The 24,168-nt window shown below is 41.1% G+C and overlaps 1 long non-coding RNA gene across 1 annotated transcript in view; it reads left to right on the top strand.

Annotated features, from left to right (window-relative positions):
• Positions 1-1,982, top strand: part of LOC125483717 — a 2,471-nt gene extending 489 nt beyond the window's left edge. Inside the window, exon 2 of the long non-coding RNA XR_007262655.1 lies at positions 1,757-1,982. This is a non-coding gene — a long non-coding RNA (uncharacterized LOC125483717). The remainder of the gene's footprint in view (positions 1-1,756) is intronic.
• The last annotated feature ends 22,186 nt before the right edge of the window (positions 1,983-24,168 follow it).

A 24,168-nucleotide genomic window follows, 5' to 3' on the forward strand; every position in this document is an offset into this window, starting at 1 on the left:
CACAGCGAGGTTAGACAGCAGGATCACACTGGATCACAGCGAGGTTACACACCTGGATCACAGCAAGGTAAGGCAGCAGGATCACACTGAATCGCAGCGAGGTTAGACAGCAGGATCTCAGCGAGGTAAGGCAGCATGATCACACTAGATCACAGCGAGGTTAGACAGCTGGATCACAGGAGGTTACACACCAGGATCACAGCGAGGTTACACACCAGGATCACACTGGATCACAGTGGGGTTACACACCAGGATTGCACTGGACCACAGCAATGTTATGCACCAAGATTACAGCGAGGTTATACACCTGGATCACATTGGATCACAGTGAGGTTACACAGCAGGATCACACTGGATCACAGCAAGGTTACACACCTGGATCGCAGAGAGGTCACACACCAGGATTGCAGTGAGGTTACACACCAGGATAACAGCAAGGTTACACAACAGGATCACACTGGATCACAGTGAGGTTATACACCAGGATCACAGTGAGGCTAGACAGCAGGATCACACTGGATCACAGTGAGGTTACACACCAGGATCACAGCAAGGTAAGGCAGCAGGATCACACTGAATCACAGCGAGGTTCTACACCAGGATCACACTGATCACAGCAAGGTTAGACAGCAGGATCACAGCGAGGTAAGGCAGCATGATCACACTGGATCACAGCAAGGTTAGACAGCTGGATCACAGGAGGTTACACACCAGGATCACACTGATCACAGCGAGGTTACACACCAGGATCACACTGGATCACAGTGAGTTTACACACCAAGATCACACTGGATCACAGGGAGGATACACACCAGGATCACAGTGAGGTTACACACCAGAATCACACTAGATCACAGTGAGGTTACACACCAGGATCACAGCGAGGTTACACACCAGGATCACACAATCACAGTGAGCTTACACACCAGGATCACAGCGAGGTTACACACCAGGATGACACTGGATCACAGCAAGGTTACACACCAGGATCACACTGGACCACAGAGAGGTCACACCGGGATCACAGGCCAATCACACTGGATCACAGTGAGGTTTACACAAGGATCATGGCCTGATCGCACTGGATCACAACCCGATCACACCAGAATTGCAGCCTGATCACACTGGATAACAGAGATGATCAGAGAAAGGTTACACTAGGATCACAGTCTGATCAGTCAGGACAGGCCCTGATTTGGATTACATCATGATAACCTGCCCTTTGGGATTCAGATCACCTCAGCGCTGAAATCTACACCACACCTTGGTCAGTCAAGAGACAGGCAACACCACATTCAGATTACACCCAGATCAATCAGGATGGAGGCCTGATACCAAATCACACCCAAACACTCGTCCTCTGGATTCTGGACCAGAGTCTGGATATGGCGAGGTCCTGGGATCCAGAACATGTCTGAATCACCCAGGCTCAGAACTGGATCACAGTTAGGAGACAGGCCAGTCCCTGGGATCTGAATCACACATACTCAACTCAGGATCACACGCAGGTTACCCAGACATCGGAATCTGGATCAGTCCTGGATCAATCATTAACAGATCCGGATCAGATTAACACACAGAGGTCTGGATTCAACCCGGCTCATTCACACAGCAGTAGACAAACAGCTATGGATTTTGTGCTTACGTCCCCATGTGGAGGCACACCCTCACCTTATTGGAGTTTCGCACCCATGCTCAGTCATCCTTCAGAGATGTACATCAATCTTCTCGAAATTTTCCATTTCTCCCACTCAAGGTGCTGCTTCTTACAACAACAGGAGGAGGCAGAAAATGGAGGATGTCCTTGCAGTCATTACTTCCTCGACTGCTGTGAAGACGACAGCCTGGTAGATCAGCAAGCTGGCAGAGTCAATGTGTATTGGCAACAGAGAGATGGGGCTCTCCCACATAGCTGCCATGCTGCCAATTTGTCCATAAAATCACTGACTGAAATATTAAAGTCTGTGCATTGTTGACTTGAATAATTTTTTCTTGTTAATTCTAAATAAGCTGCTTCATCTCCTATATGCCTCCTCAGAGGGAAGTGTAGCCTTTGAGGAAGCACCATCAATCATGCTCAACTTTAACTGTGCTGACATTCACTCCTTAGTGGAGGCTCCAGTCAAAATACCTGGGGTCATATATTGCAGGAGAAGGTGGTGGAATGGGGAAAACCAGCAAAGGGTCCTCATTGAAAGTCTCAGGACATTTGCAACCTCTGTTCAACTTAACCTTAGGGATCATGCATGAAGAAGATATTGAACAGGGAATCTGTGTCAGCATTCCAGGGGCAGTGCACACCTTGGGAAAGAGATTTGAGGAGGCCCTTGAAATAACTCCACAGAGGCTGGTATCCCATCACTGGGTAACCCTTTGTTTACACGTGAAGAGTCCTTGACAGTGATCCAGCTCCCTCAGAGCCAGCTCTCAGAGTGAACAGAACCTCTGATACTCCTGTCTATATTTGTCAGCCAGGGGTCCCTGATCAGACAGGATGAGCAGCCTCAGATCTTCGGGTAAACATCCTCCAAGGCGGACTTTGGAATACACAACAACACAGAGTCAGCGAGCAGAGGCTGATAGCCAAGCTCGGTACCCATGAGGACAGCCTCAACCGGGATCTTGGGTTCATGTCACACTACAGGTGATCCCACCACACTATATTCTCTCACTCACATAAACACACTTATAGGCAGTCACACTGTCGCACAGATCCTTTCTCATATACACACTGTCTCTCTCACACACACATTCTCACATAGATACTCTCTCATTAACACACTGTCTCTTAAGCACAAGCACACACTCTCTCTCTCTCACACACACACTCTCTCTCCAACACGTGCACGCACATTCTTTCTCTCTCTCTTTCTCTCCCCCTCACACACACACACTCTCGCGCCCCCTCACACACACACACTCTCTCCCACACAGGCTCTTTCTCTCTCTCTCCTACCTTACACACACATGCACACACACTCTATCTCCCCCCTCACATACACACACATGTGAATCTATGTGGTGAATTTGTATTTACAGATACATTCTATTTTGTTCAAAAAGCACACAATTTATAGACAGTAAGTCAATGTGGCGTTTGAGAAATTCCTACTTTAGAAATAAAACCAGTCTGACTCCAAACCAAAACACAAACAGATTCTAAACAAGGCCTCGCACCTAATATGCCTTGTCTGACATAAAATGTCACCTCTTCTTTACACTGATAAAACTTTTAGTTCAGTCAGTACAGTGACTTGAAAGGAATTCAGAGATTTACATATACATATTAATCAATTAAAGCCCACTAACTGATTAAAGATTTAACAGTATCTTAGGTTTGTTTAATACATCCTCATCAGTGGTGTGACCCTTTGATCTTTTACTTATAAATTCTGTGTCAGATACTACCTCTCTCACTAACACCTGAAGAAGGAGTGAGGCTCCGAAAGCTTGCGTTTTCAAGTATACCTGTTGGACTATAACCTGGTGTCATGTGATTTCTGACTTTGTCCAACACAGCACCTCCATATTGTAGACATTTGACAGGCTTTGAGAAATCATGAGGTAAATCACAGACAAGAGGGAGAGGTGAATTGAATAATTTTCACTGTTACCTTCCATCCATATCAGATGCGTAACTTTAATTTTTTTCTGTTTTATTTCCTTTTAAAATTGGCGGTTATATGTTCTTTCAAACCATGTCATAGTAAATTCTTTAGGGTCAATGCAAGTTAGAGTTTATTATTGCATTTGATAACTTTACTGATTATTACTGCAATCTGGGGAATGGTTTGCGGCGTATACACAAACGCTTGCATCCAAGAAGAAAAGGAAAGAGAAAAGATTAAACCAGTTGGGACGCTACTTATTTCAATTTAGAAGAATGAGAGGTGATTTCATTGAAACATATAGGATTCCTAAGAGGTTTGACAGGGTAAATGCTGAGAGGATGCTTCCATTCATGGGTAGTCTCAGAATAAAGGGGCACTAATTTAAGATATGAGGAGGAATTTCTTCTCTTAGAGGGATGTAAGTCTTTGGAACTCTTTGCCACAGACAGCTGTAGGGGCAGAATGCGTATGTATATTTAGGGCTGAAATAGATAGATTCTTGATCAGTTTGGGAATCCAGGGTTATAAGGAAAAGGCAGAAAAGTGGATGTGAGCGGTTTTGGATCAGCCATTAACCTATCAAATGGCAGAGCGGACTTGAGGGTTTGAATAGCTTACTATTCTATTTCTTATAGAATGTGAAGTAAAGTGGTCAGAAATTAATTAAAATCAAATATATCAGAATTAGTTAATGTGTATGAGAGAGTCCAGTAAGTCAGTTTCCAGTTAAGGTTTTTTTTCTATTGGCTATGCACAGAAGTCTGTTTCACAGAAGCTCAGATGGATTCAAATGGCTGGTGAAGGTGTAGTAGTTGTAAGCTAAGTATTATTACACTTAACAGGCAAAACACAGGTTTCTTTCCACAGACTTTTGACAGATATTGAGATCAGAGGTATGCGTTAAACTAATCCTGGAGCTGCTTAGTGTTCTGGTGTTACAGACTGACTGGAATTCCCTCCTGAAGGGCACATGTACTACAAAGGTTCAAGAAGGCAGTTAACCATCAACCTCTCAAGGACAACAAGGTTGGGCACTAAATGCTTGCTAGCCAGTGACACCCACGTCCCACCACTGAATCTCCCACTATCAATAAAAAAACAAACAGAAGTCAAAGCTGTAGAGTTAAAATGGATTCAAACAAAGTAACAGTTTCAGTCATTTGACTATGAAGTCATAGGACTTCAGGGTGAGATTCTCAGTGAGGAAGGTGGATTTGATGAACCCTTATCAGATTGTTCTGTAGCAGGTGAATGTTAAATATTTCCATTGAGTAAAGCAACAATAAGTTTGATGGTCTCCTTGTTCAGAACTGACTGAGGTAGACATTTCATCTACTGGTCTTTTGTTTTTTTTGGCTGGAATGTTTATACAATGCGAGGCGTGTCACACATTCCAGAAGGTGATAAGCTTGATTTTGAACTTATAATTGATTAACATTTCTAGAAGGAGTCAAATTGCTTGTTTGGTGTTCAGTTGCAATCATGCCATTAATAGTCCATTTAAACAAAAGAAAATTAACCTAGAAAATAATTTTTAAAAACATGATTTAAACCTCTTTCTTCCTACCCTCAAGGAGTCACCATTACTGTCTGAAAATTCTTCTGACCAGCTCTTATAGCCACTGTATACGGCTGTACCAGTTCAGTTTCTGATCAGCAGCAACCTCCAGGATGTTGATAGTGGGAGATTCAGTGGTGGTAACGCAATTGAATGTCAAGGGATGATGGTTGTATCCTCTCTTGTTTAAGATGGTCATTGCATGACACTTATTTGGCATGAATATTGTCCAAGTCTTACTACATTTGTACACAGACTGCTTCATTATCCAAGAAGATATGTATGGTGATGAACATTGTGCAATCACCATGAGCATCCTGACTTCTGACCCTACGATAGAGGGAAGGCCATTGATGAAGCAGCTGAAGATGGTTGGACCTAGGGCACCACCCTAAGGAACTCTTGCAGAGATGTCCTAGGGCTGATCTTCAATAGGCTCAACTGTCTTCTTTTGTGCCCCCTGATTCCCATTGGCTCTAGTTTTGCTAGGGCTCCTTGATGCCACATTCAGTCAAATGCTACCTGGATGTCAAGGACAGTCACTTTCGCCTCATTCTGGAGTTCATTTCTTTTGTCCATCTTTGTAGCAAGGCAGTTATGAAGTCAGGAGCTGATTTGTCCTGGCAAAATCCAAACTGACCATCAGTGAGCAGGTGTTGTTGAGTAACTGTCACTTGATTGCACTAATGGTGCCCCCTTCCATCACTTTACTGATCATTGAGAGTAGATCAATAAGGCAACATCTTGCTAGCATAGATTTGTCCTTTTTTTTTGTGGACAGGACATAGCTGGGCAATTTTCCATATTGTCAGTAGATGCCAGTGTTGTAGCAGTACTGAAACAGCTTGGCTTGGGGCATGGCCATCTCCAGAGTATAAGTTTTGAGTACTTCTACTGGTACTTGCTCAATGATTGCCATTGTGCCCGGAAGGAGCTGGAGATGGAAAATATTCTGGGTTGTGATGACCTTGATGACCACTGGCAATTCATTCCCACCTGATCTACTGAGAAGGAGGTCATGTTTCAAAAAGATGTAAATTTCAACAATGACCTGTTACAGAAGCTGGGCCTCCTGAGGCACTGTTGGTTTGTCATGTTGTGGAAGTTGATGCTGTACCTGTGGTAGGGGGTTACTGCTTTCTTCGAACTGGAGCTCGCGTCCACGCCTTTTGTCCTCTGGAGTGACATGTGGTTGTAGGGAAGGCAGCTGTTGTTGCAGTTGCTGGTGTTGGCCGTAGCTGCTTTCATTGTTCCTCAAGAGATCCCCGTAAAAATGGCAGCATAAACTATTCCCATCCTCCTCCAGTGAAGACCAATAGCAGGGAAGTGCAGATAAAACTGAAATGACTTCCAAAAGTTTGAATTCATATATGAATCTCTCAGAACACATGCTGTGAGCGGACACTTTTCACACAGGCAGGCCGCAGCTATATAGTTCCACATTTTAAATGCTTTCCAGCCTGTCAGTTTTATTTGACTTTCCATTGTGCTTTTGACTTACTGACCTTGGTAAATTCCTTGCAGCTTAGAAAACCCTTTGCTCTGGCTGATAAAGGCAGAATTCTGGAATAAGTTGTCAATGAATTGAATTATCAAATTTTTAAATAACTTAAACCAATGTTTCCACAAGGTTTTCCCTTTGCCTCAAAATTTGTCTCAGTAAAAGACTGAAATAGGCAGGATCATGCTGGGTTTCTGACATGCCAACATTTTTTGGAATACTTAACACACGTGCTCACTTCTAAGCCTAGCTTCTGGCCACAGTGGGGCCAGTCTAATGTCAAGAAGACCTTGTGTTGGCAGCATGTTGGCCCATATTGCTCCTTAAAGTGGCCTAATGGCTGCTGCCGTTGTTGGGCAGATAGCTGCTAACATCTTGATCCTGCTTCTGGCAAGATTGCTAAGAGGCAGGAATGTGGCGAATAGTTGATGCTATCTTCTCTACCTTCAAATTTTAGTCATAGAGCCTTCTCCAACCCATCTCCATTGGACTGGGAAGATTTTGCCCGTTCAAACTGAATTGTGGCGCATCTAACAGTTCATTTGAAATATCTGGCATCAATAAATGAATTAAACAATCCATTCTAAGCCAAATACTCTTTGTGATTAGGGCCATCAGAGTCTTTACCCTGCAAATTTGGTTGATAGCTCTTTCTGGGATAAAGATATGACTCTGCTTGGTGAAAGAGAGGGAGACAGGGCCAAAGATTCTTTGTAATCAATTCAATGGACACCATGATCAGCAGTCTCTGATGTCCTGTCTGCATTTAGCTTACCAGTCAGTCTGAGGCAGAGACAGTGAGCAAGGCAGCAGTTTCCTGTTGTGTTTTGACATATGAAAATGAGTGTGTGACTGTGCTTCAAATACCAATTTTTACATTAAGAATTAACTTAGGAGTGCATTTGGCACTGTGGGATAGTATAAAATATATTGCTTCTACTGAATACCTATTTACTGTGGAATTATTTATTTTACAGTGTTGGCAGTACATGGTTTATTCTGCAATGTGCAGTGTACCTTGAGTGAGGTCTTATTTTTATTTTAGGAAAATTAGAAAATATTTTTAAAATAGTTCTCAGGATGAAGGTGTTTCTGACAAGGCTGGTATTTATTGTTCATTCTGTAGTTGCCCGAAGAAAATGATGGTGAACAGCCTTGAATGCCTGTTGCTGTTTAATTGCTTTAGGAAACAGTTAACCAGATCAATTTGGGGATTAGAGTGTGTCCATTCCAAACCAGGTGAGGCTGGCAGGTTTCCTTCCTTAAAGGGCAATAGTGAGGCATTTGGATTTGCAGGCTTCAAGGTCACTTCCATTGCCACCAGATTTTTATTTCCATATTTAAACCTAAATTTAAAAATTCCCATTCTGCCATGGTGGGATTTGAAGTCACTGATTACTGATATAGCCGCAACACTTCCAGTCAATACAGTGTGGAGCTGGAGGAACACAGCAGGTCAGGCAGCATCAGAGGAGCAGGAAAGTCGACATTTCGTGGTCCTGATGAAGGATGTAAACCCGAAACGTGAACTTTCCTGCTCCTCCGATGTTGCCTGACCTGCTGTGTTCCTCCAGCTCCACACTGTATTGACTCTGACTCCAGCATCTGCAGTTCTTGCTCTCTCCCATCAGCACTTCCATACCTGTTGAGCTAGGTGATCAGCAGATGCACATTCTGGTTTAGTGAGGAAGTAGCTGGTGATCCAGGGAGAATTTTCTGAGTAAAGGAACACCATTTTTTAGCACAGTAATTTTAGAAAGTATATTGTTTTGATTTTTTTGCAAAAACAGAGAACAGAGAGATTTCATATAAACATGTGGGGATTATATTTAAAACATTGGCTGCTGAAATATAATGTGGTGAAATGTGATTCATGTCTGTAGGAAGAAGAAAAAAGACAAATACTTGTGTTTAAAATGGTGAGAAATTATTGAATATTATTGTCCAGCGTTATGGTGATCTTATACACAAATATCAGAAAGTTAACATGATGGTAGAGCCAACAAATAGGAGGACAGTACTAACTAAAAACCGAAATGACTGTGGATGCAATCAGGAACAAAAACAGGAGTTGCTGGAAAAGCTGAGCAGGTCTGGCAACATCTGTGAAGAAAAAAGTCAGAGTTAACATTTTGGGTCCAGTGAGCCTTCCTCAGTTTCTGTTCTGTTTTTTTTTCAATTTTTCTGTTCTTTCAAATATAGGAAGCAATATCATATTTCTTTAGTCTTCTTAGTTTATTTGTTGCATTTAAATTATTCACTTGGGTAGGGCTGCCCCTTGTTTCTCAAAGTGTACAATAACTCTACAAGCTGTGTCTCATTGTTTCCCCTGGGTCCCTAGCTTCCTGACAATGAAACATAATCATGACAGAGTATTGATGACAGTAACCATATAGATTTATTATTTATTCAGCAAAGGTAATGATTACTCACTGCATCACTTTATTGTGTTCTTGTTTAATTAGCAGAATAATGATTAAATTCATTGTAAATATTAAGATTAGTTCCTGCCCACTCAGCAGTAAGACTTACAGCGGAAGCAAATAGCTTCCCCACTTCTGGTCAACCACATTTCTGTGAGACTGGAGACACAGGTAGGTAAGTTTTCCTTCTCTAAAGGGCATTAGTGAACAACCAGATGGGGTTTTATGATGCTAGCTTCATGATCATCATTAGATTTTTAATTTCAGATTTTAAAAAAAACGAATAAAATTTCACCAAATTACTGTGGTGGGATTCAAGTCCAGATCCCCACAATTTTACCTGAGTCTCTGCAGTTTGAGTCCAGTGACAGTACCACTACAGTCTTCCCTGCTTCAACAAACAGAGCTTGGTCCTCCAGATACATCATGATTGAGAAGTTGACAACTGATATCTACTCAATGAAGCTTACAAAATTCTTAAAGGGCCTGAAAGGTGGTTGCAGATGTTTCCCTGGCCGTGGTATCTAGAACAAGGGGATACAGTCTTAAAGTAAGGGTTAAGTTACTTAGGACTGAGATGAGGAGCAATTTCTTCAGATAATGGTGAACCTTTGGAATTGTCACCCCAGAGGGCTGTGGAAACTCAGTTATTGAGCATGTGATAGACAGAGATCAATACATTTCTTGATATTAATAAAATCAAGGAATAATGGGATAGACTGAGAAAATCACATTTGAGGTCGATGATCAATCACAATCTGGAATGACGGAGCAGATTCAAAAGGTTGAATAGCCTACTTTCCCCCCTGTATTTCCAGCACAGCTGGAGTGCTGAGAATTTTCTTATAAGGTAAGTCGTTACGATCTGGAATGCACTGCTGAAAGGATAGTAGAAACAGATACAGTATAAAACATTCAAAAGGGATTTGGATATATACAATAACTTGTATTTATAGAACAGTGCAGGCCCTTCGGCCCACGATGTTGTGCCGAACTTTTACCCTAATCCCTAAAGTTTATCTAACCTCCACCCCTACCTTATACTATCATCCATATGCCTATCTAATAGCCGCTTAAATGCCCCTAATGAGGCCGACTCCACTACCCTCCCTGGCAATGCATTTCTCGCCCCTACCACTCTCTGAGTAAAGAACCTACTGCTGATGTCTCCCCTATACCTACCTCCACTCACTTTAAAACTATGCTCCCTCGTAATAGCTACCTCCATCCTAGGAAAAAGTCTCTGGCTGTGTACTGTACCTATACCTCTGATCATTTTGTACACCTCTATCAAGTCACATGTCATCCTTTGTCGTTCTAAAGAGAAAAGCCCTAGCTCTCTCAACCTTTCCTCATAAGACCTTCCCTCCATTCCAGGCAACATCCTGGTAAATCTCCTCTGCACCTTTTCCAATGCTTCCACATCTTTCCTGTAATGAGGTGACCAGAACTGGACACAATACTCCAGATGTGGCTGAATCAGGCTTTTGTATAGCTGGAAAGATGTCGTGCTTTTAATGTAGTAAAGTGAAGTTTGACACTGAAGCAAAGAAGGAGATATTTAATCCTTTTAAATTTTCATCTTGTTTTCAAATTCCTCTCTGTAATCTCTGGTAGCCCCACAACACTCTAAAATTTCTGTGTTCCACCAATTCTGGTTTCTTGTTCAACCTCAATTATAATTGCTTCACCTTGATAGCCATGCCGTCAGCTGCCAAGGCTCTAGGCTCTGGAAATTTCTCCTAAAACCTTTTGCCTCTCCTTTCTCCTTAAGACATTCCTCAAAGTATACCCCTTTGACCAAGATTTTGCTTATCTGACTAACATGTCCTTAAGTGGCTCAAGAGTCAAATGTTTTCATAGAATCATAGAATCCCTACAGCATGGAAACAGGCCCTTCGGCCCAGCAAGTCCACACTGACCCTCAAAGCATCCCACCCAGACCCATCCCCCCATAACCCACCTAATCTACACATCCCTGAACACTACGGGCAATTTAGCATGGCCAATCCACCTAGCCTGCACATCTTTAGACTGTGGGAGGAAACCGGAGCACCCGGTGGAACCCACACAGACACGGGGAGAATGTGCAAACTCCACACAGTCGCCCGAGGGTGGGATCGAACCCAGGTCCCTGGTGCTGTGAGGCAGCAGTGCTAACCACTGAGTCACCATGTTGTTTGTAAAGCTCCTTGGAATGTTGTAGTGCATTAAGTGCACTATGTAAAGTATTGTTATTTGTATAGATTATGTTCAAATTACATACTAATCACAACAGTTTTAACAAATAGCAATAACAGTTAATAAGGATTCAATCAAAAATAAACATCAATGTTAATATTGTTGCTCTTTTTTTCTCTTTATTGGACTCTTAACCAACTGCAAGGAGCCATCCACCTTGAGTGTTTCTAGGGAAACGAGTACTGCTACTAAACCCATCACTGGTTTTACTATGACATCAGTGCTTGTGATGTAGCTAAAAGATGTGGCAGGGATTTTTCAAAGTTTGTCGTGCCATACAAGAACAAGAAAGACAAAGTGATACCAGCAGGAAATGAACAAAATTGCAGGCTTGACCAAGGTATAGAGGGTAAGGATACCTCACTCAGCAGAGATTAAGGGATTGTATCCTGGGTTGCTGACAACAATACCCATGTGATTAATCTTTAGGGAAATTTTAGAAATTATGTTTTATATTAAGCAGTAATTGAAATGTGGGGAGGATAAAAATTACAGTTTGACCAGCTGTTTTGGGGAAGGGGATGGACAGTGTAAATGGCAGTAGGTTATGTGCTGACGGCTCCAAGAATTTGTTTGTCAAATTTGGTAACTTTAAACATGGGTAAAGCACAGAATTCAGTATTGGCTTTGGCCTGAACCGGAAGCTAGTCTGATAAAATAGAATTCCTACAATGTGGAAAGAGGTCATTTGGCCCATTGAGTCTCTCACTGACCCTCTGAAGAGCATCTCACCCAGATCCCCACTCTATCCCTGTAAACCCAAATTTTGATCATGGCCAACACACCTAGCTATCACATACCTGGACGCTACAGACAATTTAGCGTGGTCAATCCACCTAACCTGCACATCATCTTTGGACTGTGAAAGTAAACCGGAGCACCCAGAGAAGACCCACACAGATACAGCGAGTATGTGCAAACTCCACACAGACAGTCACCCAAGGTGGAATCGAACCAGAGTCCCTGGCGCATGTGAGGCAACAGTGCTAACCAATGAGCTACAGTGCCACTCCAAAAGGTGTATAATGTATCATTACCATTTGAGAATTCAGAATTTTTTGAAAAAAGAAATAGGTTTCACTTCTTTGATGATATTTTTTCAAGATGTCAAAAAGTCATTTGGAAACAATGACTTTAATGTATCATTTACAAGAAAGGATATGATTCATTTAAGTACTTAACATTGTACTGTTGGTGTTAATTGATGAAATATTTATTTCATGACAGTAAACAAATGCGGAGGGGTGTACTAATTTAGTTTCAACTTCAGAATAATCAGGAGTTTAGTTCATGAGAATGGTTTTACCATAGTAGAAGGATCAAGATTACAGTTCAGGAGAGCCATTTACAACTGAGCAGAAGTGATTTTGTTTCTGATCTGATGTTTCCAAGCTGTGAGAGTTTATATAGACATTTACAAGTTGTCAGAACTGAACTGAACAGAAGCGAACTATACGGTAAATGGAAAAGCCCTGGGGAAAATTGATGCACAGAGTGATCTGGGTGTTCAGGTCCATTGTACCCTGAAGGTGGCAACGCAGGTCGATAGAGTGGTCAAGAAGGCATACGGCATGCTTTCGTCCATCAGACGGGGTATTGAGTACAAGAGTTGGCAGGTCATGTTACAGTTGTATAGGACTTTGGTTCGACCACATTTAGAATACTGCGTACAGTTCTGGCCGCCGCATCACCAAAAGGATGTGGATACTTTGGAGAGGGTGCAGAGGAGGTTCACCAGGATGTTGCCTCGTACGGAGGGCGCTAGCTATGAAGAGAAGTTGAGTAGATTAGGATTATTTACATTAGAAAGACAGAGGTTGAGGGGGGACCTGATTGAGGTCTACAAAATCATGAGAGGTATAGACAGGGTGGATAGCAAGAAGCTTTTTCCCAGAGTGGGGGACTCAATTACTAGGGGTCATGATTTCAAGGTGAGAGGGGAAAAGTTTAAGGAAGATATGCGTGGAAAGTTCCTTACGCAGAGGGTGGTGGGTGCCTGGAATGCGTTGCCAGTGGAGGTGGTAGAGGCGGGCACGATAGCATCACTTAAGATACATGAATGGTCAGGGAGCAGAGGGATACAGATCCTTGGAAAATAAGCGACAGGTTTAGATAGAGGATCTGGATCGGCACAGGCTTGGAGGGCCGAAGGGTCTGTTCCTGTGCTGTAATTTTCTTTGTTCTTTGAAGAGGGTTCAAACTCAGCAGAACTGGAAAAAAGATGTAAAACTGCCCTAGCAGACCAAGAAGGATAACTGGACAGAATTACGTAATAGTTAGTAGTAATAGTTAAGTAATAAAGAGTTGTGATAGGAATGGTATTTCTTTGGGATTGCATATCTGTAAAAGAATATAGCTAGGAAACAGGTAGAAACATTGTTTTTAATTAATATTAAGATCTTCCTAAACTAATATGGTTTTTTTTCTCTTATGTAATTCACATTGAAATGCAGAAATTAGGAGCAAGAGTAGACCAATCAGCCCTTTGAGCTTGCTTTGCCTTTCAGTATGATAATGGCTGATTATCTATCTCACTGCCATATTCCTGGTTTTTCTCCGTACCCCTTGATGCCTTTAATATCTAAAACTTATCCATTTATTGAATGTACTCAGTGACCTGCCCTCCACAGCCTTCTGTGATAGCGAATTCCACAGGTTGACTACACTCGGAGTGAAGGAGTATTTCCTCAGTTCTGTCCTAAATGGCCTGCCCCTTTTTCCAAGACTGTAACCCCTGGTTCTAGACTCCACAACTAGGGGAAACATTATTTCTGCATCTAGTCTGTCTAGCCCTGTTGTGATTTTATATGTTTCAACCAGATACCCTCTCGTTCTTCTAACTGCTAGTGAATGTACGCCCAATCAAATCAATCTTTCCTACCATCCTCACTATCAATCTAGTAAATCTCAACTGTAGTGTCTCTGTGATAAGTATATTCTTTCTTCAGTGGGGAGACCGGAACTGCACACAGTACTTCAGGTGTGGCCTCACCAAGGTCCTGTTTAAATATAGTAAGACATTCTTACTTCTGAACTCAAATTCTCTTGCAATAGAGGCCAGCATACCGTTGCTTTCCAAATTGCTCGGTGCACTTACCTATTTACTTCCATTGACTGCTGTACAAAGACACCCAGATCGCTTTGTACATCCATATTTCCCAATATATCATCATTTATATAATACCTTGCCTTTTTATTTTTCATATCAAAGAGAATAACTTCGCATTTATCCATGTTATACTATATCTGTCCTGTGTTTGTCCCCACACATGTCCCCTGAAGCCTCCTTGCATCCTTCCCACAAATCATCATCACACCTAGATTTGTGTCATCAGCAAGCTTGGAAATTTTGTATTTGATTCCTCATTCAAGTCATTTGTATGTGTCATAAACAACTGGGACCCAAGCACTTATTCCCACTCTTGTTTCCTGTCTATATATCATTCTCAATCCATGACAGTCACTCTAGTTCGTTTTGATTCCCCATGAAGAGGCCAGTTCTGCAGCCTAAGCAGTAGAATTTGTAAAAATAACTGGTCTCCCTCATAATCAGACCAACATTTCTTCTAAGCTGTGTTAATGCATAGGCACTGTGTTCTCTGCACAGCAATCAGTGTGCTGATGTGGATGACAGCATTTACTTCTAGTTCCAGACCTCAGAGGTCTGCACAGAAGATAAAAAAATTAGAGGGGACACTGATGCAGGGTGCCATCAACTGCATGCATGTGGCAGCACTAAAAGGGTCATATCACAACATTGCAGAATTCATTAACAGGAAGAGATTCTATTGGATCAATGTTCAGATGATCTGTGATCACTGTTATCACTCCCTGGGCGAGTGTGATATATCGGCAGCCACCACGACTCCTACGTCCTGGAGTGTCCTCTTGTACCTGGTGCATCTGAGGTCCAGGTGCCTTACAAGTCAGGTTACTCAAGAATAAAGGCTACCCACTGTGACCATGGCTTATTACACTATTATAAAACTCCCAGACTGATATAAAATGTTGATACAATGATGCCAATAATTCAAATAGGGCCAAAGTGGAGCTATTGGTTTTAAGACAATAGGCAGTACATTCATCATGGGTGACTTTAATATTCCCATAGTTTGGGGAAGTCAAGTTGACAGAAATAACTATGAGAAATAGTTTGTAGAATGTGTTCTGTTTCCTAGAACAATGTGTTGTGGATCCAACCAGAGGTGAGGCTATTTTGAATCAAGTAACATGTAATGAGGCAGATTTAATAAATGATCTCTGAGGAAGACAAACTCGAGAAAGCAGTGATCATAACTGGAAAAATTTAATATTTGGTTTGAAAGCGAGTTACTTGGGTCAGAAACAAGTGTGCTAAACTTAAATAAGGAAGATGGGGGCAGAGTTAGCTGAAGTGAATTGGGAAAGGAGTTTAGCAGCAAAAAAAGTTGAAGAACAATGGCAGACATTTATGAAAATAGTTCATGATTCACAACAAATATACATCCCTGTGAAAAAGAAGTTTTCTAGGAATGGGATATGCCAACATGCATTACCAGCAAAGTTAAAGATAACATCAGATCGAAAGAAAAACATATAATATGCAAAGATGAGTGGTAAGCCAGAGAATTGGAAAATTTCAAAACCGAACATAAGATAACTAAATAAGTAATATAAAGGAAGAAAATAAACATTATGGGTAAATCTGCAAGCAGTATCAAAATAGCAAGCATTTTTAAAATATATAAAAAAGAACGAGAGAGATGCCAAAGTGAACTTGGATGTCTTACAAAATGAGGCTGGCAAAATAATGAGAAAATGGCAGGAAGTGGCAGAGGAGCTGAAGAAATATTTTGTATTACTTTTCATGGCAGAAGATACTAATAACAGTCCAATTACACTAAATAACCAATGTGCAAAAGGAGAAGAGAAAATAAATATAATAACTATCACTAGAGAAAACATCTTATGGTGCTATGGCTTCTGAGATACAGTTCTGCTGCTTACAGCAGTCTTTGAGAGCCCCCAGTATAATCCTGACAGAATGCTACAAATCATCCTGGTGTGCTGTGCTCTACACAATTGGAGCAGTTTACAACATTATATGATAGATGCTGAAGAATTGGCAGAATGGGAGCAGTCTTCCAAGGAGAAGAAGAAGATGTTGGGAAGGAGGAATGCACTGTTTGTTGATGACAGAGCTCCGCACAATGGCCAGTCCAAGCAAAACAGGACTAGTTCTAAAGAAGGGTCTTTGGACTTGAAACATTATCTTTGTTTTCTCAAATTCTGCAAAGCCTGCTGAGTTTCTCCGCAATTTCTGGTTTTCTTTCAGATTTCCAGCATTTGCAGTTCTTTGCTTTATCTCAGGACCTGATTGACACTTGCTTTCAGTAAATGAGAGTACAGCATGGAATGGACAGACCATCATGGAATGTAAAGTTGCTATTGGTCATAATGCCAGCATTTGCTTTACATTGTGGGGACAACCTACAGCTTCTATTCATTTTTTTTTGTGTTCCCTTTGGGTGGCTGTAAATAGGAGCTCATGTTTGAAATTGTCCGAATGCTAGCAAGTATGTGATGTTCCCCTAGACAGTGGCAAGATATGTGTCTATAGTGAGCTTTGGGGAAGTGTAGCAGTAATTTAGAAAGGGTATTTAGATGGGAATATAGCTAAGGGCAGGTAAAATATGTGGTATATGGTTAAATGGTGACAAGGATGAGACAATGACACTCTATGTGCAAGTGAGAGTCAGCTATGCCAGCTATGTGCCATGAGCAGCATGACTTTCTGATTGCTGTACCATTGCATTGCCAAAGAGGGGCAATGCCAGGTTTCCAATGCTTGTCTGGGTGCAGAACAGTCTTTTAAATGTAGCATGAGCGCAAGGATATCTACTGAGTGATAACTTACTTTGGAAATTGCATGCGGTTAGACAGGGCTAGAATCAGATGTACAGGAGAGTATTGGGGCAAGCTAAGTGATTAATGAAGCAAGTTTGGTAAGATATGGTGAGAAGTCTTTCTAGGTCTATGGTGAAAATCTTCCAAAAATACTTGACACTGCTAACACTTAAGAATGAATCTTACGTTCTTTTGGCAACGTGTCATTAATGAATTATTTCACACAGAAGGATTAGTCAGTTTAATCTCACCGTAATGAAAACAATAGATGGTACAGACACTAAGATCTGGGTATCAACTGACTGGAATGTACAAAGTTTCAGTTACCGTTTTTTACGTTTTACAATCTTGCACTGTCTTGACTTTCCGTTTAGTACTCTATCTCTCCAGCTGTGTGAAAAGCAACAAATGTTAATCAACAGGAACAGTTCAGGAAGGAGGCTGTTTTACTACAATGCAACTGTTGGAAATTTTATTCAAACAACCAGCTAGGAATTGACGATGCCAGTCTGAACATTTGCCAGGTGGACTATCTAAACTGAAGCATAATGGTAAATAATGAACTGGACTGTCTATTACCAGGATTCAAAGGTGTAAAGTTAACTGTAGAAAAGACATGGAGCAATCTAAAAATACTTAACTGGAGAATGGACAATTTCAGTGGGGCTGAGAATGGACTGTTCCAGAATCAAAGTCTGGCAGGCAAAACTGGAACATGAGCCTATAAAGAGGCAACAGTTCAGGTAAAGTCATGGTACCAAAGTGAGGGGGGTATGAGAAAAGGCAGATAATTACTATAAAATACAAATTAACATTAAAAGTAAACCTAAAATTCTCTAGGAAAATTAATAGTCAAGGAATAGTAACAGAAGGGTTGGAGGTGATTGGATATTTACACAGACTCAAAGGGCATGGCTGGTCTATTAAATGAGTACTTTTCAATGAAGAGGATTTTGCCAAAGGTATAGAGGAAAATAAGGTTGGTGAGATACTGGAAGAGGATAATTAATAGAAAGTCTGACTGTACTTAAAAGCTGATTAATCATCTAGATTGGAGCAGGCGCATCTGAGAATACTGGGGAAAGTAAGAGTGGAAATTGTGGATGTACTGGCCATAATATTCCAATCCTCCTTAAATACAAGATCGTGACTTAGAACTAGAAAATTGCAGTGATAAACCTAGTTCAAAAAAGCATGTTTGGATAAACCCAACAAGTATAGACCAGATATTTGAACTTCAGTGAAATGATAGCCTGGGATAGAATTAGCAATAGCTAGGATAAGTTTGGATTAATTAAGGAAGGACAGTTTGGATTTCTTAAGGTAAAATTATATTGAACTAATTTCCTGGAGTTTAACAATGAGGTATCACAGAGGGTCGATGAGAGTAACATGTTTGATGTGTGTAAGTATTTCCAAATAACATGTAATAAAGTGCCGTATTGTTGGTTTGTCAGCAAAGCTAAAGCTCATAAATTAACAGGAAAAGTGGCAACATCAATGCAAAACCAGATGAGCTTGTGAAACAAAGTAATGGCTGGTTTTCACATGGAGGAATGTTTACAGCAAGATTTTTGAGGGGTTGATATGAGGCCACTGCTTGTCTTGATTTGTTCAATAGCCTCAGGTTGTGCAGGATACAATTTCAAAACTTGCAAGTGCCAAAAACTTGGAAGTATCACGCATTGTGAAGACGTTAGTTTGGTCAAAACCTGAACTAAGAGTTATTTAGAGTGAAGCTGTACAGCAAAGTTCTGATCTGAACTATGTAGGATGGAAAGGTATGAAAAAATGTTGTCACTGACCACTACTTCAGGAGCTGGCGCAGACACAATGGGCCAAATAGCCTCCTCCTGTACGAACGAAATCTCATGATTCTATGACTGAGTTTCCTTCTGGCTTCCTTCCCATGTTTCAGGACCAATAGAAGAAGCCATTTAACATAAACTAGTATGATATCTAGATAAAAATCAAAACAGACAGTTATGTACAAAGTAGCACATGGATTAAACTGCTACATAAACATTATGCAGTTGTATGTAGCATAATACAAAAACTGCATGCTATTCTGTGGTCAAACTGCCATGGTATCCTGTGCTCAACTCAATTTATTTGCATGACATAGCGGCTGGAGCATGTTACTTGCAGAATATCAGACAGACCTTAAACACAGGTCATTAGTCTGTGGAATTCTCTTCCACAGAGAGCAGCGGAGGCTTGGTCACTGAATACGTTCAAGACTAAGTTAGACAAATTTTCAATCAATGTGTGAGTTCAGGGATGTTGGGAGACGGAGCTTGGAAACTGGAGCTGAGGCCACAATCAGATCGCACAGGATCTTATCAAATGGTGGAGCAGGCAGAAAGGGCTGAATAGCATCCTCGTCCTCTTAATTCCTGTGTTCTTAAAGCCCAGAGCATTACAGAAAGTGGGCACAAAGTGGCCAATATGTTGGAACATGTGACATATATGTTACAAGATGCACATGATGTTTTTGATGAAGGGCTGAAATAAATGCTACAAAGCAGAAGACCTTTATACATTCCAAATACATTATGGTTTTGGGATATGTTCCAAAATAGGTTATTCTGTACTTTTTCACAATCTCAGGAGTCACAAATGAATATATCAGTTCACAGCAGGAGGAAGCAACTTGGCCCCTTGAGAGAAATCAGAGAAGTTGCAGTTGTTCACTATGGTGAAGAGAATTAATAGAGGTATCCAAAATTAAGAGGAATTTTGGTAAATCAGCTGTTGCTAATTCAGAAGGATCAGTAGCCAGAGGGCACACATTTAAGGAATAAGCAGTCTTAATAGGAGCAAAAGTATGCTGTTTGGCCCTTCAGACCTGCTCTGCCACTCAATAAGATTTGGGCTGATCTGAATGTGATCTCAATTTCACTTACGTGCCTACCCTCAATACTCTTTAACTCCCTTGTTAGTCAAGGAACTATCTCCCTGTGCCTTAAAAAATATTCAATTTGTAATAAGTTACTTGGCACAAGAGCCAGAAGGGAGATGAGGAAATTTTTTTTCTAATGCAGTGAGTTTTCATTATCTGGAATGTACTGCCTAGAAAGGTGGTGGAAGTAAATTCAATATTAACTTTCAGTTGGAAATTCAATGTATAAGCTCTTGATCTGAAAAAAATGAAACTAAATGTTTTGGAGAAGCGAAGGAAAATATTTGACGTCAATAGTTTTCTCAAAGAGCTGGCATAGGCACGATGGGTCAAATGGCTTTCTTCTGTTTTGCATGACTCTAAGGTGATTTATAAATAGAAAACAGATATCAAGGAGTCAGTTACAACTAACATCTTATTAAAGGGATTGGATGACTTTACATATAGAATAAACAGTAGCTGAAGGAGAGAGTCACAGGCTGGAATCTAATCATCGGATTTGAATGGATTATAAATAGATTAACGGATGTATAGCAGACTCGGCCGGGAATCTAATCAAGGATAAAAAATAATATTGAAATGGATTTCCAACAATTCAAACAAACAAAAGAACACAGGAATAAACAATAGTCTCAATCTACCCTAATGTTCTATGGTCTATTGTATAATAACAGGCATCTACTCCACAGGGCATCACAGGTTGGGAATTAATTGAGGGTTCATTTGGTTTAAATATAAAAGCTGATAGCCGGAAATTAATTATAGACTTGAATGTAATAGGATTATTTATATACTTAGAAAGCAGGTACTGAGTTACAGGTTGGTATTTAATCAAGGCTTTTCAATCGCCTATATAACCTGAAATGAATTACAAACCATAAGTTAATCAAAGGATTAATGCACAAAATAATAGATATTCAAAATGAGTTAAGGATTGTAATCTAGTTGAGGCATTCAGCCTTTAAAGTATAAATACTTTCTGGGTAGGGAGATAGGGAGACTAGGTGCAAATTTAAACTATAGTAGACACCAGGTCTTCTCTTGAGGTTACCAGCATTACAGATACCAGTCCTCAGCCAAATGTATTCACTCCACATGAAATAACTGAAGGCACTGGATACTGGGAAGGCTATGGACCCTGACAATGTTCTGACTATAGTACTAGAGATTTATGCTCCAGAATGAACCTCTAGCCAAGTTGTTCCAGTGCAGCTACAATACTGGCATCTTTACAGCACTGTGGAAAATCATCCAGACATGATCTGTACACAAGATGCAAAACAAACCTTTGTGTATAATCGTGAAAAGATCTGAAAAGGTTGTTACAGATGAGTGCCTTAAGCAGCGCCCGCTATGATGACGGGAGGAAAGTGGAGCTCGAAGAAATGATATCTACCATCTAGGTCCTCCTCGTGTTCTCGGTGTACCTTGTACCGAATTGCTAACTTTACATGCCTTACTGGGACAGAACACTAGAAATAAAGCCCCACTATTCTCAGAGTGATCGCATAAGTTAAGGAGTTTAAAAAAGAAATATACAACATCCCTAAACTACTTGACTTTCATGTTGAGGTTGAAAAAAAGCATTGACTAGATTTCTTTAGTTAACAAGAAACAATATTTGTTATAAATAATTTGCTTCTGGCTACAGGTAAACAATTAAATCAAATTCAGTAAAATCTACAAATTAGAAAACGAAACACATGAACAGAGGGAAATCTAGCAATATAGTTTGGTAGAGATAACAAAGTGTGGAGCTGGAGGAACACAGCAGGCCAGGCAGCATCATTTCTGAAGAAGGGTCCTGACCCGAAACATCAACTCTTCTGCTCCTCTGATGTTGCCTGGCCTGCCACTGTGTTATCTCTGACTCCAGCATCCGCAGTTCTTGCTATCTCAATATAGTTTGGTAGTCTTTGTTCAGAAGATCTGCTGGGTAGGCTCTTGCTGACACGTGGATTTCTCCTCAACATAATTTATTCTGAATGCCTCCACTGAGATTGCAAGTGGCACAGGGTGGCTGATTTACTTAGGAAGGGTCTCCGACTTATGCAATTCAAAATCACAACTTTCATTAGTTGCTGAAGGATAGGTAGACTGGTTTTCTCGTGTTTAAAGTGGCTTACTGCAGAAAACTGAGAGTTTTTGGTGGTTGCAGATCTGCTGGTTTCTCCTCTGGTCTAAACTAGTTTGTCTTTGTCTTATTCACAGCCCAGGCTGTACAGGTAACTGACAACAAATCACATGGTTGTTGGCAGGCAGAGCGCCTTTTTCATTGGTAATTGGTCCCTAGTCCTGAGTCCACAAACTAATTTGTTTCACTTATAAACAATCCTTTGGCTCCAGTTTGTCTGCACACTGCTGGAACCCACTGCTACACAAACAGTACTCACAATAGGTATCAAACTCTCTACTTCCAAAACATACAGCCATCCTTGTAAATCCTTGGTTGCCAAAACACTTCTTTCTTATTTCAGTCCACAGTTTTTTATCGAATGGTGGAACACGCTCAAGGGGCTGAATGGTCTATTCCTGATCCTATGCTTCTCTGTTTCCTTTTGTTAAAAAGCACAAAACGTAAGAATACAGGGTCTTTATAACATGCAATAAACTAGCAAGTGATTTTCTTCTGCCACACCAGACTAAGCAGGCCCTATAGATCCCTATACTAAAAGAGGATGGTGGCTGTAAATCTACTACATGGTGAGCAATAGTGCAGACCCCTCATACAACAAGGTTTCAGCAATGGGGATTGCAGTACAACAACTCAGCCCCACCAATTAATGCCCCATCAGCCTACTCTCAATCATAGCAGACTGATGGTAGGCATCACTGACTGTGCTATCAAGTGGAATTTGCTCAATAGTAGCTTGCTCACTGCTGCTCAATTTGGTTTACGCCAGGACTACTCAGCTGCTGAGCTAATTACAGCCTTGCTCCAAATCTGGACAAAAGAGCTGAATTCCAGAGATGAGGTAACCATGCCTACCCTTGACATCAGGGTAACATTTAACTGAGGGTGGCATCAAAGACCCCAAGACAAACTGAAGTCAATGGGAACTGGGAAAACCTCTCTTGAGTCATGCACATCTCAAAGGAAGATGGTTGTGGCTGTTAGGGGTCAATTATCTCACTTCCAGGATATCTCCACAGGAGTTCCTCAGGTTAGTATCCCAAGGCCCATCTTCACCTGTTTTATCAAAGATCCACTTTCCATCTTAAGGTCAGAACTGGGATGACCACTGATGATTACACAATAGTCAGAGCATTCACAACTTCTCAGATGCTGAAGCAGTATGCCCAATTGCAACAGAACCTGGCCAACATCCAGGCTTGGACTGAAAAGTTGCAAGTAACATTCATGCCACACAACCAACGACCATCACCAACAGGAGAGAATCTAACCATCTCCCCTTGATAGTCACTTACATTACCATCATTGCAGCCCCCTCTATCAACATGGTGGAGGTTATTTTTGACCAGAAACTCAGTTCAACTGGCCATATAAGTACTGTGGCTACAAACAGACCAAAGACAAGGAATCCTGTAGCATCTCCTGACTCCCAAAAGCCTGTCTATCATCGACAAGGCACAAATCAGGACAGTGAATTCTTCCCACTTGAATGGATGACAGCAGCTCACTCAACAAGCTTAGCACTATTGAGGATACTTAAGCAACTTACCAAGGCTCCTTTGACATCACCTTCCAACCCTGTGGCCTCCACCAGCCAGAAGGACAAGAGTAACAAATGCATGGCAATACTACACCTGCAAGTGCCCATGCATATCCAAACTTGGTTCCTTCACTGTCAGTGGGGAGAAGTCCTAGAGCTACTTCCCTAACAGCACTATGGAAGTACATGCCTCCAATGGATTGCAGCAGGCATCTTACTTTCACCTTGTCAGGAGGAATTCAGAATGGAAAATAGCTGCTGGCAAAGCCAGCAACACCAAAATTCTATGAAGAAAAATCAAAGAAAATGTCAGGAGAGAAGAGCACTCAAAGATACAGTTTCTACATATAACGTAGGAAAATAGAAGTTAGA

This window comes from Rhincodon typus, chromosome 8 (genome assembly GCF_021869965.1).
Source record: "Rhincodon typus isolate 14 chromosome 8, sRhiTyp1.1, whole genome shotgun sequence".
Classification (NCBI taxonomy): domain Eukaryota; kingdom Metazoa; phylum Chordata; class Chondrichthyes; order Orectolobiformes; family Rhincodontidae; genus Rhincodon; species Rhincodon typus.